Below are 13535 nucleotides of genomic sequence, written 5' to 3'. Positions count from 1 at the left end.
GAAAAGGAGTGCAGAATATAGTGTTACAGTCAGTCATCACTAGGGTGTATAGAAAGACCAGCCTAATATAAAGTAGATCCATTCAATAGTCTGACGGCAGCAGGGAAGAATCTATCCTCGAGTCGGTTGGTACATGGCCTCAGACTTTTGCATCTTTTTCCGGGCGGAAGGTGGGAGAGAGAATGTCCAGGGTGCATGGTGTCCTTGATTATACTGGCTGCTTTTCTGAGGCAGCGGGTGGTGTAGACAGATCAATGCGCTCATGATGCTTTGTAGTTCCTTGTGGTCTTGGGCAGAGCAGAAGCCACACCAAGCTGTGATACATCCAGAAAAAATGCTTTCTATCGTGCATCTGTAGAATTCAGAGTTGTAGCTGACATGCCAAATTTCCTTCGTCTTCTGAGAAAGTAGAGACATTGGTGGGCTTTCTTAATTATAGTGTTGGCATGGGGGACCAGGACAGGTTGTTGGTGATCTAGACACCCAAAAACGTGAAGCTCCTGACCATTTCCACTTCTTTCCGGTTAATGTAGACAGGGGCATGTTCTCCACTCTGTTTCCTGAAGTCGATGACAATCTCTTTCATTTTGCTGACATTGAGGGAGAGATTATTGTTGTCGCAGCAGTTCACTGGATTCTCTATCTCATCCCTGTACTCTGTCCCGTCATTGTTCGAGATCCAACCACTACGGTGGTGTCATCAGCAAACTTGAAAATCGAGTTGGAGGGGAATTTGGCCACACAAAGTCATTAGGTATATAAAAGGAGTGTAGTTGGGGGCTGAGAACGCAGCCTTGTGGGGCACCGGTGTTGAGGATGACTGTGGGAGAGGTGTTGTTGCCTTACTCATCCTGATAAATCTGGGCTGTGCACACTATGGATTTATGCCCTTTCCAAAAAGCTGCACACAACTCTGGCAGCAGAGCCCAGTTCTTGTACAAAGGGAGATAACCTTGGTTAATCGAGTATTCCATTTCTCTGCTGATAACATGCATTGGGCCTTCTCCAGCAGCACCCCTTTCCATACTCTTGATGCATTAGAGAGCCAACTGGATTGGTCAGTAGCTCCTGTTTAGCTGCACCCAGTACTTTATGGTGACAGGACAACTGGTGTGTCAGCCATGATTGAACAGCAGAGCAGACTCGATGGACCGAGTGGCCTAATTCCATTCCAGTGTCTTATGGTCTTATGCAGTGCAATACCGTGGGAGCACCGCACTGTCAGAGGAGCTTCTTTCAGACGAGGTTGCATCGACCTGTTCAGGTGGCTGTAAAAGATCCCAAGGCCTCTCTCTTTGGAAGAAGATCAGGAAAGTTCTCCCCAGTGTCCTGGCCAATGGGCATCCTTCAATCAACATCACAAAAACAGATGATCCGGTTATTATTACATCGTCAACCACATTCATTAAAACATGTTGGAGGAACAGTCGGTAATATCGACATAACCAAAGCAGGATAAGGTGTGACATTGCAGCCATTTCACACTCTCCAATTTCTCCTGCCCTCATTTTATCATTGAGGTAAAATTGTGTAACTGAAAATAAACTGCTGATCTGTTATATCACCGTCGAACAAATGTTGAAAGAAGTCAAAATATACCTCCAAATGTTTGCCGATTCCTGGCCACAGCCTCACTGCTTTTTTTACACTGATTGAATTTAACATTAACCTTGCAGAACAGTGATGTTCTATTGACTGCCCTTCTGTCTCCAGCTACAATTTACAGATCAAAAGAGCACTGAAAAATGATACCAAGGGTCTGTGAGAGCTCCCCTCTGACTCAGCCTAACACCAGGATAATGAGAATGCATTCTTAGTGTCACCTAACAGTTATTCCACATCTTGCTCTGCTGCACCCACATTCAAACTCCTATTTATAGACAGAGAAAATTTGCCAATAATGGAATCTTGAATCAGCCACTTCCACTGCAGCGCCAACCCACTCAAAAGTTCTTGGAATCATAGAATCCCCACAGTACAGGAGGAGGCCATTCAGCCCATCGAGTCTGCACATAAGAGCATAAGAAATTAGGAGAAGGAGTAGGCCATCTAGCCCCTCGAGCCTGCCCCGCCATTCAATAAGATCATGGCTGATCTGTCGCGGCTCAGTTCCACATTCCCGCCCTCTCCCCATAACCCTTAATCCCCTTGCCTATCAAAAACCTATCAAACCCGCGTCTTAAAAATATTGAGCGAGGCAGCCTCCACCACTTCAACGGGCAGAGAATTCCAGAGATTCACCACCCTTTGAGTGAAGAAGTTCCTTCTCAACTCCGTTGTAAACCGCCCCCCCTTTATCCTGAGGCTGTGCCCTCTCGTCCCACTGTCCTTTCTGAGCGGGAAGAGCCTCTCCACCTCTATCCTATCCATCCCATTCAACATCTTATATGTCTCAATGAGATCTCCCCTCATTCTTCTAAACTCTAACGAGTACAAGCTTAGTTTATTCAGCCTCTCCTCATAGTTCAACCCCCTCAACTCCGGAATCAGCCTAGTAAATCTCCTCTGCACTCCCTCCAAGGCCAAAATATCCTTGCGTAAGTGCGGCGACCAAAACTGCACACAGTACTCCAGCTGCGGCCTCACCAGTGCCCTATACAGCTGCAGCAAGACCTCCCTACTTTTATACTCAATCCCCCTCGCTATGAAGGCCAGCATCCCATTCGCCTTCCTGACCACCTGCTGCACCTGCAGGCTGGGTTTTTACGAGTCATGCACAAGGATCCCGAGGACCCTCTGCACCGTCGCATGCTGCAGTTTTTCGCCACGTAAGTAATAGTCCTTCCTACCATTATTCCTACCAAAGTGGACAACCTTACATTTGCCAACATTAAATTCCATTTGCCAGTTCCTGGCCCATTCGCCCAGCCTATCTAGATCCTTCTGCAGACTCTCCACACCCTCCACACAATTTGCCGTTCCACCAATCTTGGTGTCATCAGCAAATTTCGACACCATACACTCAGTTCCCTCCTCCAGATCATCTATATAAATGGTAAATAGCTGAGGCCCCAGCACCGACCCCTGGGGCACTCCACTAGTCACCAACCGCCAATCCGAATAGCACCCATTGACCCCCACTCTCTGTCTCCTATTTGACAGCCAATCCTCTATCCACGCTAACACCCTACCCCCATCTCTATGCCCCCTGACCTTCTGCAATAACCTCTTGTGAGGCACCTTGTCAAACGCCTTCTGAAAATCCAAGAAAGACCACATCCACCGGCTCTCCTCTATCCACCGCCCTAGACACATCCTCATAGAACTCCAATAAGTTCGTCAGACACAACTTCCCCTTAACGAAACCGTGCTGCGTCTGCTCTACCAAACAATTCTCCTCAAGATGCCTCGCTATTTTCTCCTTGATCACGGATTCTAACATTTTTCCTACAACAGACATTAAACTAACTGGCCTATAATTCCCCGCCTTTTGCCTTTTCGCCTTTTGCACTGACAACAATCCCACCCAGGCCCTATCCCTATAACCTCATATTTACCCTACAGACTAAGGAGCAATTTAGAATGGCCAATCCCTTACGCAAGATACCTGAGTGTGCACACATCCTGGGAACCCTGTGGCAATTGAGTCAATGTGCATAGAATCGCTACAGTGTAGAAGAAGCCATTCAGTTCCAGTGCACTTTCAATGGACAGAAAATGTTTTACCCAGGCCTTCTCCCCCCACCCTATCCCACAGCTAATGGGACACTAAGGAGTAATTCAGCATGGCCAATCCAAGTAATCTGCACATCTTTGGAGTCTGGGAGGAAACTGGAGCATCCGGAGAAAACCCACACAGGCATGGGGAGAACGTGCAGACTCCACACAGGCACTGACCCAAGCTGGGAATTGAACCTGGGTCCCTGGCACTGAGGCGCTGCGGTGCTAACCACTGTGCCATCGTGCCTCCCCACTGGGCTTCAGACCTCAAAATCATATCGAAGTCATGTGAAATGTCGAGTCAACCAACATTCGAGTTCTCTTCGACTCTGCATTTCTCATTACTTGCAGAAGATTACGGAGTTCAGATAATTATTTTACTGCACAAATATTGTACCAATAATACTCCAGTTCCTACATTGCCTCAAGTAATGATGTCACCCTTGTTGACTTAGTGGTGAGAAGATTAACTGCTGAAGGCGAACTGAATAAATCTTTCCAATTTATCACTTAATTGCTCAGTTTTCACTCGCAGATTTTTCGAATTCTATTACACTAAGTGAAGCAGTTATTTGGATCTTACCGTCCCAGCTATTTTAGATAAAATGGCAATAGAATAGGGGATCAAAAATAGGAAATTATAAATTCGCTGTGCTTCAGACCCCAGGTTCCAGGATCTAATAGTTCCCCAGTATCTTTTCCCTAGTGATTGTGACTATTTCAATTTCTTCCCTCCCTATTACCTGTTTCCAAATTTTTTTTTAAACTACATCCTTAAAAGTTACAAAGCCAATGGAGCGGGCAAATGCAAATCCATTCCTTGCTTGCTCCAAAAACCAAATTCAAAATCCACTTGAACTCAATGGTCCCCACAAGAGAGACAAACAAGATCCAAACTGACAAGGAAAGAAGTCGCACCCCAACTTGGGCTTGACCTGATGCTTATCCTTAGCCAATTTCTGGGGTATGTTATCCGAAATTTCACCCAGCCAACTTGGCTATCTTGCCTTCTCCCTATAGCTGTGGAATGATGTGGAGATGCCGGTGTTGGACTGGGGTAAACGCAGTAGGTCGTCCCACAACACCAGGTTAAAGTAAAACAGGTTTATTTGGTAGCAAAAGCCATGAGCTTTCAGAGCGCTCGCTGCTCCTTCGTCAGGTGAGTGGGATTTCAGTTCACAAACAGGACACAAAGACACAAACTCAAAGCACTCCAAAAGCTAGTGGCTTTTGCTACCAAATAAACCTGTTGGTCTTTAACCTGGTGTTGTGACACTTCTTGCAGTGGAACGTGTAGAGGTATGCAGGTCTTGGAGATGGCAAAGGTTCATTTGATTGATTCCTGAGGTTGAAATAGTTGTCCTATGAGGAGAAGTGGTGTGGAATGGACTAATACCCTTCTGCCATTATTATAACTTTTTGCAGTTAAAGTTTAAATTTATTTATTAGTGTCACAAGTAGTTTATTTATTAGTGCCACAAGTAAGTTACTGTGAAAATCCCCTAGTTGCCTGGCACCTGTTTGGGTACACAGAGAATTTAGCATGGCCAATGCAATGAATGAAGACATCTTATCTTCACTCAGAGCTGTGAAATTCTGTAAGCAGAGAGCTGTGGATGCTGAGACATTGAGCAGACTGAAGACTGAGATCGATAGTTGCAATGAAGCAACAGGGGAATCAAAGGAAATAGGGATATGGCAGGAAAATAGAGATCAAAAATCAGCCATGATTATGCTGAATGGTGAATCCCGTAATATAGCGGCACGGTGGTCAGCCCTGCTGCTTCACAGTACCAGGGATCTGGGTTCGATTCCCGGCTTGGGTCACTGTCTGTGCGGAGTCTGCACGTTCTCCCCATGTCTGTATGGATTTCCTTTGGTGTTCCGGTTTCCTCCTACAATCCAAAACACATGCTGCTTAGGTGCGTCAGCCATGCTAAATTCTCCCTCAGTGTACCCGAATAGGTGCTGGACATCTAGGGGATTTCACAGTAACTTACTTGTGACATTAATAAATAAACTTAAACTTTAATTGCAAAAAGTTATAATAATGGCAGAAAGCAGAGAAGCAAATGGTTTCCTGGACAAATGATAGATCTAACCATAGGCAGAATACTGGATCGAACTTTACTCTAACACAGCTGGCACAAACAGGCAAGCTGGAATTGAACACCCAATAGAGAAGGCTCATTAGCCAAATTTACAGATGACACAAAAATAGGCGGGATAGTAAGTTGCAATGAGGAAATAAGAACCTTACAAATGGATATAGATACGTTAGGAGAGAGAGTGGGCCAAAATGTGGCAGGTGGAGTTTGACGTGAATAAACGTGAGGTCATGCATTTTGGTCATAAAAATGGAAAAGACGACTTATTATTAAATGGGGAGCGACTCCGGGCTGCTCCGGTGCAGAGGGATCTGGGTGTCCTCCTTCATGAGTCACAGAACACTAGCATGCAGCTACAGCAGGTAATAAAGAAAGTGAACAGAATGTTAGCATTTATAGCTAAAGGAATAGAATATAAAAGGTAAGGAAGTATTATTGCAACTATACAAGGCATTGGTGAGACTGCACCTGGAGTATTGTGCACAGTTTTAGTCCCCTTATTTGAGGAAAGATGTAGTGGCATTGGAGGCGATTCAGAAGAGGTTCACTAGATTGATTCCAGAGATGAGGAGTTTGTCGTAGGAAGAGAGATTGAACAATTTAGGCCTATACTCTCTGGAATTTAGAAGAATGAGGAGAGATCAAATTGAGGTATACAAGATGATGAAAGGTATGGATAAAGTAGACGTGGAGCAGATGCTTCCACTGGTGGGGCACTCGAGGGCACGAAGTCATAGCCTTAGGATAAGGGGCAGCAAATTTAAAACAGAGTTGAGGAGAAACTACTTTTCCCAAAGGGTTGTGAATCTGTGGAATTTGCTTCCCCAAGTGCGATGGATGCTGAGACAATGAGTAAATTTAAGGAGGAGTTAGATTTTTAATTGGTAATGGGTTGAAGGATTATGGGGAGAAAGCAGGAAAATGGGGATGAGGAGCACATCAGCCATGATCTATTGGCAGAGCAGACTCGATGGGCTGAATGGCCTAGTTCTGCTGCTATATCTTGTGAACTTATGAATTTATTTTGTGTCCCGACTCATTTCGTGCTCCAATTCTATTGGATGAGTGGGTTACCTATTGCATCCCGCTCCACTTTAGGGAGGATGTCACATGAAGGGTCCAAAAGAGAAATTGTGGGGCTTTCACTGGAGCAGGGAAATATTAAAAGAGTATATGACAGAACTGTTGAGAATTATGAAGTACTTATTGAGTTAAAAAGGGAATAAAGAAACTTCACTGGGCACCAACTAGAAGATCTAAATTATTAACAGACCAAAGGCTAATGCTCTTTTATACAAAAGCATTGCAGAATTGTTCGGACATGAAAATTGCCAGATACAAGCAGTATATCCATTTCACAATGTGGAAGTGAAGCGAATAAATATTTGAAAAAAAAATGTACAAGTGTTTGTTAAAAGCCCAGGAGAAAATGGGTTAGTCAGCGATGGCACAGATACAACAGGTCAATACATTTCCTGCACTGAAAATTCCACAACACCTTCTAGAAAAGCAATTCAGAAACTGCTGCATTTCTATAGCACCTTTGTCCCAAACTGCTCCGCTGCCAGTGAAATACTTCTGAACTGCAGTGTGGCAGAAGTGGCAGCCAATTTTCACACAGCAAGATCCCACATGCAGCAGTGACAAAATGAACAGATCATCTGTTTTAATACTAGCTCATGGATAAATATTAGCTACGACAATAGGAAGGTCTTCCCTACTCCTCTTTAAATTGCGCCATTGGCTCCTTGACACCAACCTGTGTGAGCGGACAGCCCAGCTGAAATGCAGCATCTCCAACACTTCAGCACCCCTTCAGTGTGGACACCAGGGATGAGAGTTTAGGTCTTGTCGCTCACATCTCCGGTGTGGGCTTGAGCCCATGGCTTTCTGACTCAGAGTGGGTGAGTAAAGTGTTCAGTGAGTCAGGGTTGGCACTCTCACAGACATGGAAATGCCACAACAGCACTCCATATGGAGAGCTACGGCAGCCAATGTCATCAAACAGCTACAGGGAAAGTGAGGGTGACCTGGTGAATCAGCAATGGAAAAATCAGGAGGGGGGGTGGTGGGAAGATGCTGATGAGATGCAGTTCCTTCACCGCCAGCCTGTGTGTAATCATCACACAGACTCTTTTAGGGATCATTATCTTATCTCCCACCAGTGTCTATTATTAGTGTCACAAGTAACTTTACATTAACACTGCAATGAAGTTACTGTGAAAAATCACAGTCGCCACACTCTGGCGCCTGTTCGGGTACATGGAGGGAGAACTTAGCATGGCCAATCCACCTAATCAGCACGTCTTTCGGACTGTGGGAGGAAACCGGAGCACCTGGAGGAAACCCACCCAGACAGGCGGAGAACATGCAGACTCCACACGGACAGTGATCCAACGCCAGAACTGAAGCTGGGTCCCTGGCGCTGGGAGCCAGCAGTGCTAACCACTGTGCCACCGTGCTGCCCACATATTCCCCCACTCTCTGTAAAAACTGGAAACCATCCATCATCCTCAGGGAAGTTTTGCTGGAGTCAGCACTTGCACCTGTTGGCACCTCTGTTTCATAAATTAACAGCTCCAGGCGCAAGAAAGGAACAACAAGAGGCAAACTGGATGAATTCTTATTGCAGAGATCGATTTACTGCCAGAATGGATTCTGAGAAGCCCCCAATCAATGCTTATTTAATTTAAAATTTAATGAAACTGATCTGAAAGAAATTTAGACACATCCATTACATAAGGACACAAATTTACAACCGGATCATTTTGCACCTGGTCTTTTTTCTCTCCCATTCCTTTCTCTGTGTTGGAGGGTGATTCTGTCACAGCACTGCTGACTCAATCTGTTTGTAGACGGGCCGCACAATAATCCCTGGCAGGATTTGCTTTGTCCCCCCTCAGCACTGGCACCAGTCGCTGGCATGGTCAATATTCATTAACCATCCCTAGGTGCCCTGAGAAGGAAGTGGTGAGCTGCTTCCTTGAACCTCTGGTGATCGTTTGACAACTGGATGACTTGCTGCTAGGACAACTCAGAGGCAGTGTGGAACTGAAGAAAGTTATGATACAAGGTCAGCAGGTTTCCATTCCTACTGGACATTGGCAAACCAGTGTGGGTTCATGTCAAATACTCCAATGGTTTTATAAACCGAGTTGAAATTCACAGACCGCCATAGTGAGATTATGAATTCATATTCTCGGGATTATAGCTCAGTCACATCTCCAGCACACGGCTGCACATTCAACTTTTCTGCTGTCTCAGACAGACATCTTTCTCAGACGGAATATCAGACAGTCTCAAGGCCATTGGACAGGACTGACTGTCTGGAGTGTCTAGTTTGAAGGGCAAGTGGGAGCAGACTGCCCATGTTCATCACTCCTTTGGTTAGAGATAAGAATGATTAGACTAAAGGACCAAGATCTCGTTCACTTTCTATCATAACATTAGAAACGTGGGAGAGCCATTCAGCCCTTCTAGCTTGCTCTGCCATTTAATATGTATCATATTGAGCCCCAAACCCACCTATTCCCCTTATCCCTTGTTCCCTCAAGACCCTAACAATCTGTCTATCCGCGCTTCATATGGATTTCATGATGGAGGATCCACATCCCTCTAGGAGAGAGGGAATTCCAAAGATTCACAACCCTTTGAGTGAAGAAACTTCCCTTTGTTTCTGTCCTAACTCATCAACCCCTGATCCTGAGCCTGTAAGCCTGAGTTCTCATTTCCCCAGTTATAATGCAGGTCAGAAACTCCAAAGTGTTTTCTGGAGCCTGCCTGGATCATAAGTTTTGCATCCTGAATTTGGTTAGGATAAGCATGATAGGTTTCACCTCAGGTATGATTCAAATGACCCACTAGGGAGCTTTTATCAAACAAAATTTATTTAAGAATATAGTTAATATTTATAGTAAGAATATTAGCAATAACTTTTATTAATTACAAAGAAAACCATGATAAATGTATAATCCTTAACACATATCTCAAACACATCAATCAACCAAAAACTTCCCATAAACAAAATAAACCCTTTTCATAGGTTTAACACAGCAAAGACTGCAGTATCACTGCTCACGTGATACTGGAGTTAAGTTCTTTGGATGAATGCTGCAGTTCTTTTGATACACTCAGAACACCTTCCCACAACACCAAGGAGAGACTTTGGTCAAGTTACCAATAGCAGATTCTTTACTCTAGGAAGACAGTAAGCCTTGCTTTTAGCTAACTAGCAGAATTTTCAAAAACCATGCACAGAGAGAGAGAGAGAGAGAGAGAGAGAGAGAGAGAGAGAGAGAGACACTTCGTTCCAGCTTGATGTCCCTTCTAAAAACTAAAACTCGCCGTTCAAAACTGTAAATAAAAGAGCTCCTGTCACCCGAACTGCCAATCATTCTTCCTCCAAACAATGCAGGACCATAAAAGATCCCAAAGTAAAAATAAACAACCGTTATTTAAGCCACTTAAGAAGCAATAAAAGGACTCCTTGGAGGCAGCCTGGCAACAATGAGATCAGCTAAAGCTGTGAGCCACAGAGAGCATGATTTTAAAAATCTCTTAAAGTTAGTGACGTCACACCCCAAACAAGGGAAACAACCTCTCCGTGTCTGCCTTGTCAAGTCAATTCAGAACCTTGTAATATTTCAATAAGATCATCCCTCATACTTATACCCTCCAGAAAGTATCAGTAGGTCAGTATCCTGATGGCAGGATTTCCAGTTTCTGCGGAAGTGTGGGTTCAAAAACCAATGCAGCCAAAATTTCAGATGATTTGCTCTTCCAGATATTTCAACAAATCCTCAGGACAGGAAAGGAGCAGGAATGTAGGCCTCCAGACCTGCTTCATTATTCAACTAGAATATGGCTGAAGTTTTACCTCAGTATCATTTTCCCCACACTACCTCCATCTGCCTTGATGCATTAATATCCAAAAACTGATCTCTGCCTTGAACCTGCTCAATGACAGAGTCTCCACAGCCCTCTGGGGGGTGAAAATTACAAAGATTCATCACCATCTGAGTGGAGAAATTCATCCTCACCCCAGTCCTGCCCGTCATTCTGAGACTGTTCCCTGGATCGAGACACCCCCCCCCCCAACCACCGCCCCCTCCCGAGTCAGGGGAAACAGTCTTCCTACATCTACCCTGTTGAGCTCCATGAGAATTTTGTAAGATTCAATGAGCTCACCTCTCATTTTTCTAAGCCCTATAAACTCTAGGGAATGTAGGACCAGACCCTTCAATCTATTTAAGGAGAATTCTGTCCTCCATGACAAGTATATCCTTCCCTATGTAAGGTGACTAAAACTGTGCACAATATTCCAAGTGTGGCCTAATGACACTTCTATACAATTGAAGCAAGGCACCATTACTCCTGTATTCAAAATTGTCTTGCGATGAAAGAAAACATACCATTTGCCTTCCTAATTGTTAGCTGCATTTGCATGTTAGCTTTCAGAAACTTATGAACAAGAATTATCCTCACCAAGCCTGTCCAGATCCACCTGAAGCTACTTTGCATCATTCTCATAACTCATATTCCATCTAGTTTTACATCATCTACAAACGTGGAAATATTGCATTTGGTACCCCATCACCTTGGGGTGGCACAGTGGTCAGCACACCTAGGTTCAATTCCAGCCTCTGGTCACTGTTTGCACATTCTCCCCGTGTCTGCGTGGGTTTCCTCCATGTGCTCCGCTGTCCTTCCACAGTCCAAAGATGTGCTGCTTAGGTGGATTGGCCACACTAAATTGCTTCTTAGTATCAGGGGGATTATGCGGGGTTACAGGGATAGGGCCTGGGTGGGATGGTTGTTGGTGTAGGCTCGATGGGCTGAATGGCTTGGTCTAGTGGTGGGATCATGGAGTCATAGAGGTTTACAGCATGGAAGCAAGCCCTTCGGCCATACTTGTCCATGCTGCCTTTTCTCTTTAAACGACTAAGCTAATCCCAGTTGCCAGCGCTTGGTCCATATCCCTCAATAGCCATCTTACTCATATAACTGTCTAAATGCTTTTTGAAAGACAAAATAGGATCTGCCTCTACTACATAGACTGACTGATATCCTGGAACTCTCTCCATAACAGCACTGTGGGTGCTGTTATGGAGAGACATAGACTGACTAATATCCAATGACAAGCTTGGAACTCCATAACAGCACTGTGGGTGTACCAACACCACATGGACTGACTGGTGTCCAATAATAATTGTGGAACTCTCTCCCTAACAGCATAGTGAGTGTACCTACACCACGTGGACTGACTGTCCAAATAAGTCCTGGAGCTCCCTCCCTAACAGCACTGTGGGTGTGCCTACACCGCGTGAATTGCCTGATGTCCAACAACAATCCTGGAACTCTCCCCACAACAGCACTGCGGGTGTATCTACACCATATGGACTGATTGATGCCCAATAATAATCCTGAAACACTCGGTGGGTGTACACAGTGGCTCAAGACGACAGTTCAGCACCACCTTCTCAAGGGGCAATTAGGATGGCCAATAACTGCTGTGCCTATCCAGTGGTGCTATAGCCCGTAAATGAATTATGTAGAAAACAGAGGCGGTGCCAGAGGCTGGAGCTGGCGGAGTGCAGAGTTCTCAGGGAATCGGAATGTTCCAGAGATAGGCAGAAACGAGATGAATTCAGTTCTGGAATTCTTTTAAACATATGATATTACTACTCATCGCTGTGCAGATTTATGTGCACTGACAAATCAGCCAAGTTTCAAAGCCACAACAGCGATACCCACTCATTAATAAATAATGTATTACAGTGTTATATGTGTCCTTTCATTCAACACATGTTCAATTACTGTAAGAGCCAGTGTACTATTTTGCAGTTGGCTTTAGGACGATGGTGCCTGTTAACACCCAGAGTTCCAGTTTGTTCTAGAATTCCCAATGAATTCTCAATTCTCTCCTTTCCACCAAGGAGACTGCTTCCTCACAGGTCAGGTGGCCTACGTGTCAGAAGGTCGTGAGTTCAAGCCCCAGCATGTAACCCAGCCCAACACTGCCATTGCAGTACTGAGGGGATGCCACACTGTCATTTTGGATGAGCCATCAGCCCCAAGGCCCCATCTGCATCCTCTCAGGTGGTAGGTTTAAGATTCCATGGCACCATTTCTAAAGTGAGATGAACTAAGGTGGAAGCAGATGCATGTGGCTCATAAATACCTCAACAAAGAATCATACAGCCAAGAAGGAGGCTCTTCGGCCCATCGAGTCTGCACCAACACATTAGAAACACCTGAACTCCCACCTAATCCCATCTGTCAGCACTTGGCCCATAGCCCTGAATGTTATGATGTGCCAAGTATTCATCCAGGAACTTTTTAAAGGATGTGAGGCATTCCGCCTCCACCACCCTCCCAGGCAGCACATTCCAGACCGTCACCAGCCTCTGGGTAAATAGGTTCAAGGTGAGGGGCAGGCGTTTTAGGGGGAATGTGAGGAAAACCTACGTCCCCTCGTGACTGACCCTTCAACCAAGGGGAACAGCTGTTCCTTATCCACTCTGTCCATGTCCCTCACAATCTTGTACACCCCGATAGGTTGCCCCTCGGTCTTCTCTGTTCCATTCCAAGCCTATGCGACAGCTCTTCATAACTTAAATGTTCCATCCCAGGCAGCATCCTGGTGAATCTCCTCTGCATCCCCTCCAATGCAATCACATCCTCCCAGTAATATAACAACCAGAACTGCACACAGTACTCCAACTGTGGCCTTATCACAGTTCTATACATCTCTAACATGACTTCCCT

The 13535-nt window shown here is 45.1% G+C and overlaps 1 protein-coding gene across 4 annotated transcripts in view; it reads right to left on the bottom strand.

Annotated features, from left to right (window-relative positions):
* Positions 1-13535, bottom strand: part of frmd5a (FERM domain containing 5a) — a 222945-nt gene that overhangs the window by 147515 nt on the left and 61895 nt on the right. The window lies entirely within an intron of this gene.

The sequence above is a fragment of the Carcharhinus amblyrhynchos genome, chromosome 28, assembly GCF_965287045.1.
Source record: "Carcharhinus amblyrhynchos chromosome 28, sCarAmb.v2.hapA, whole genome shotgun sequence".
Classification (NCBI taxonomy): domain Eukaryota; kingdom Metazoa; phylum Chordata; class Chondrichthyes; order Carcharhiniformes; family Carcharhinidae; genus Carcharhinus; species Carcharhinus amblyrhynchos.
The sequence above is the reverse complement of the archived record's forward strand: the minus strand, read 5'-3'. Positions and strand labels throughout refer to the sequence as shown.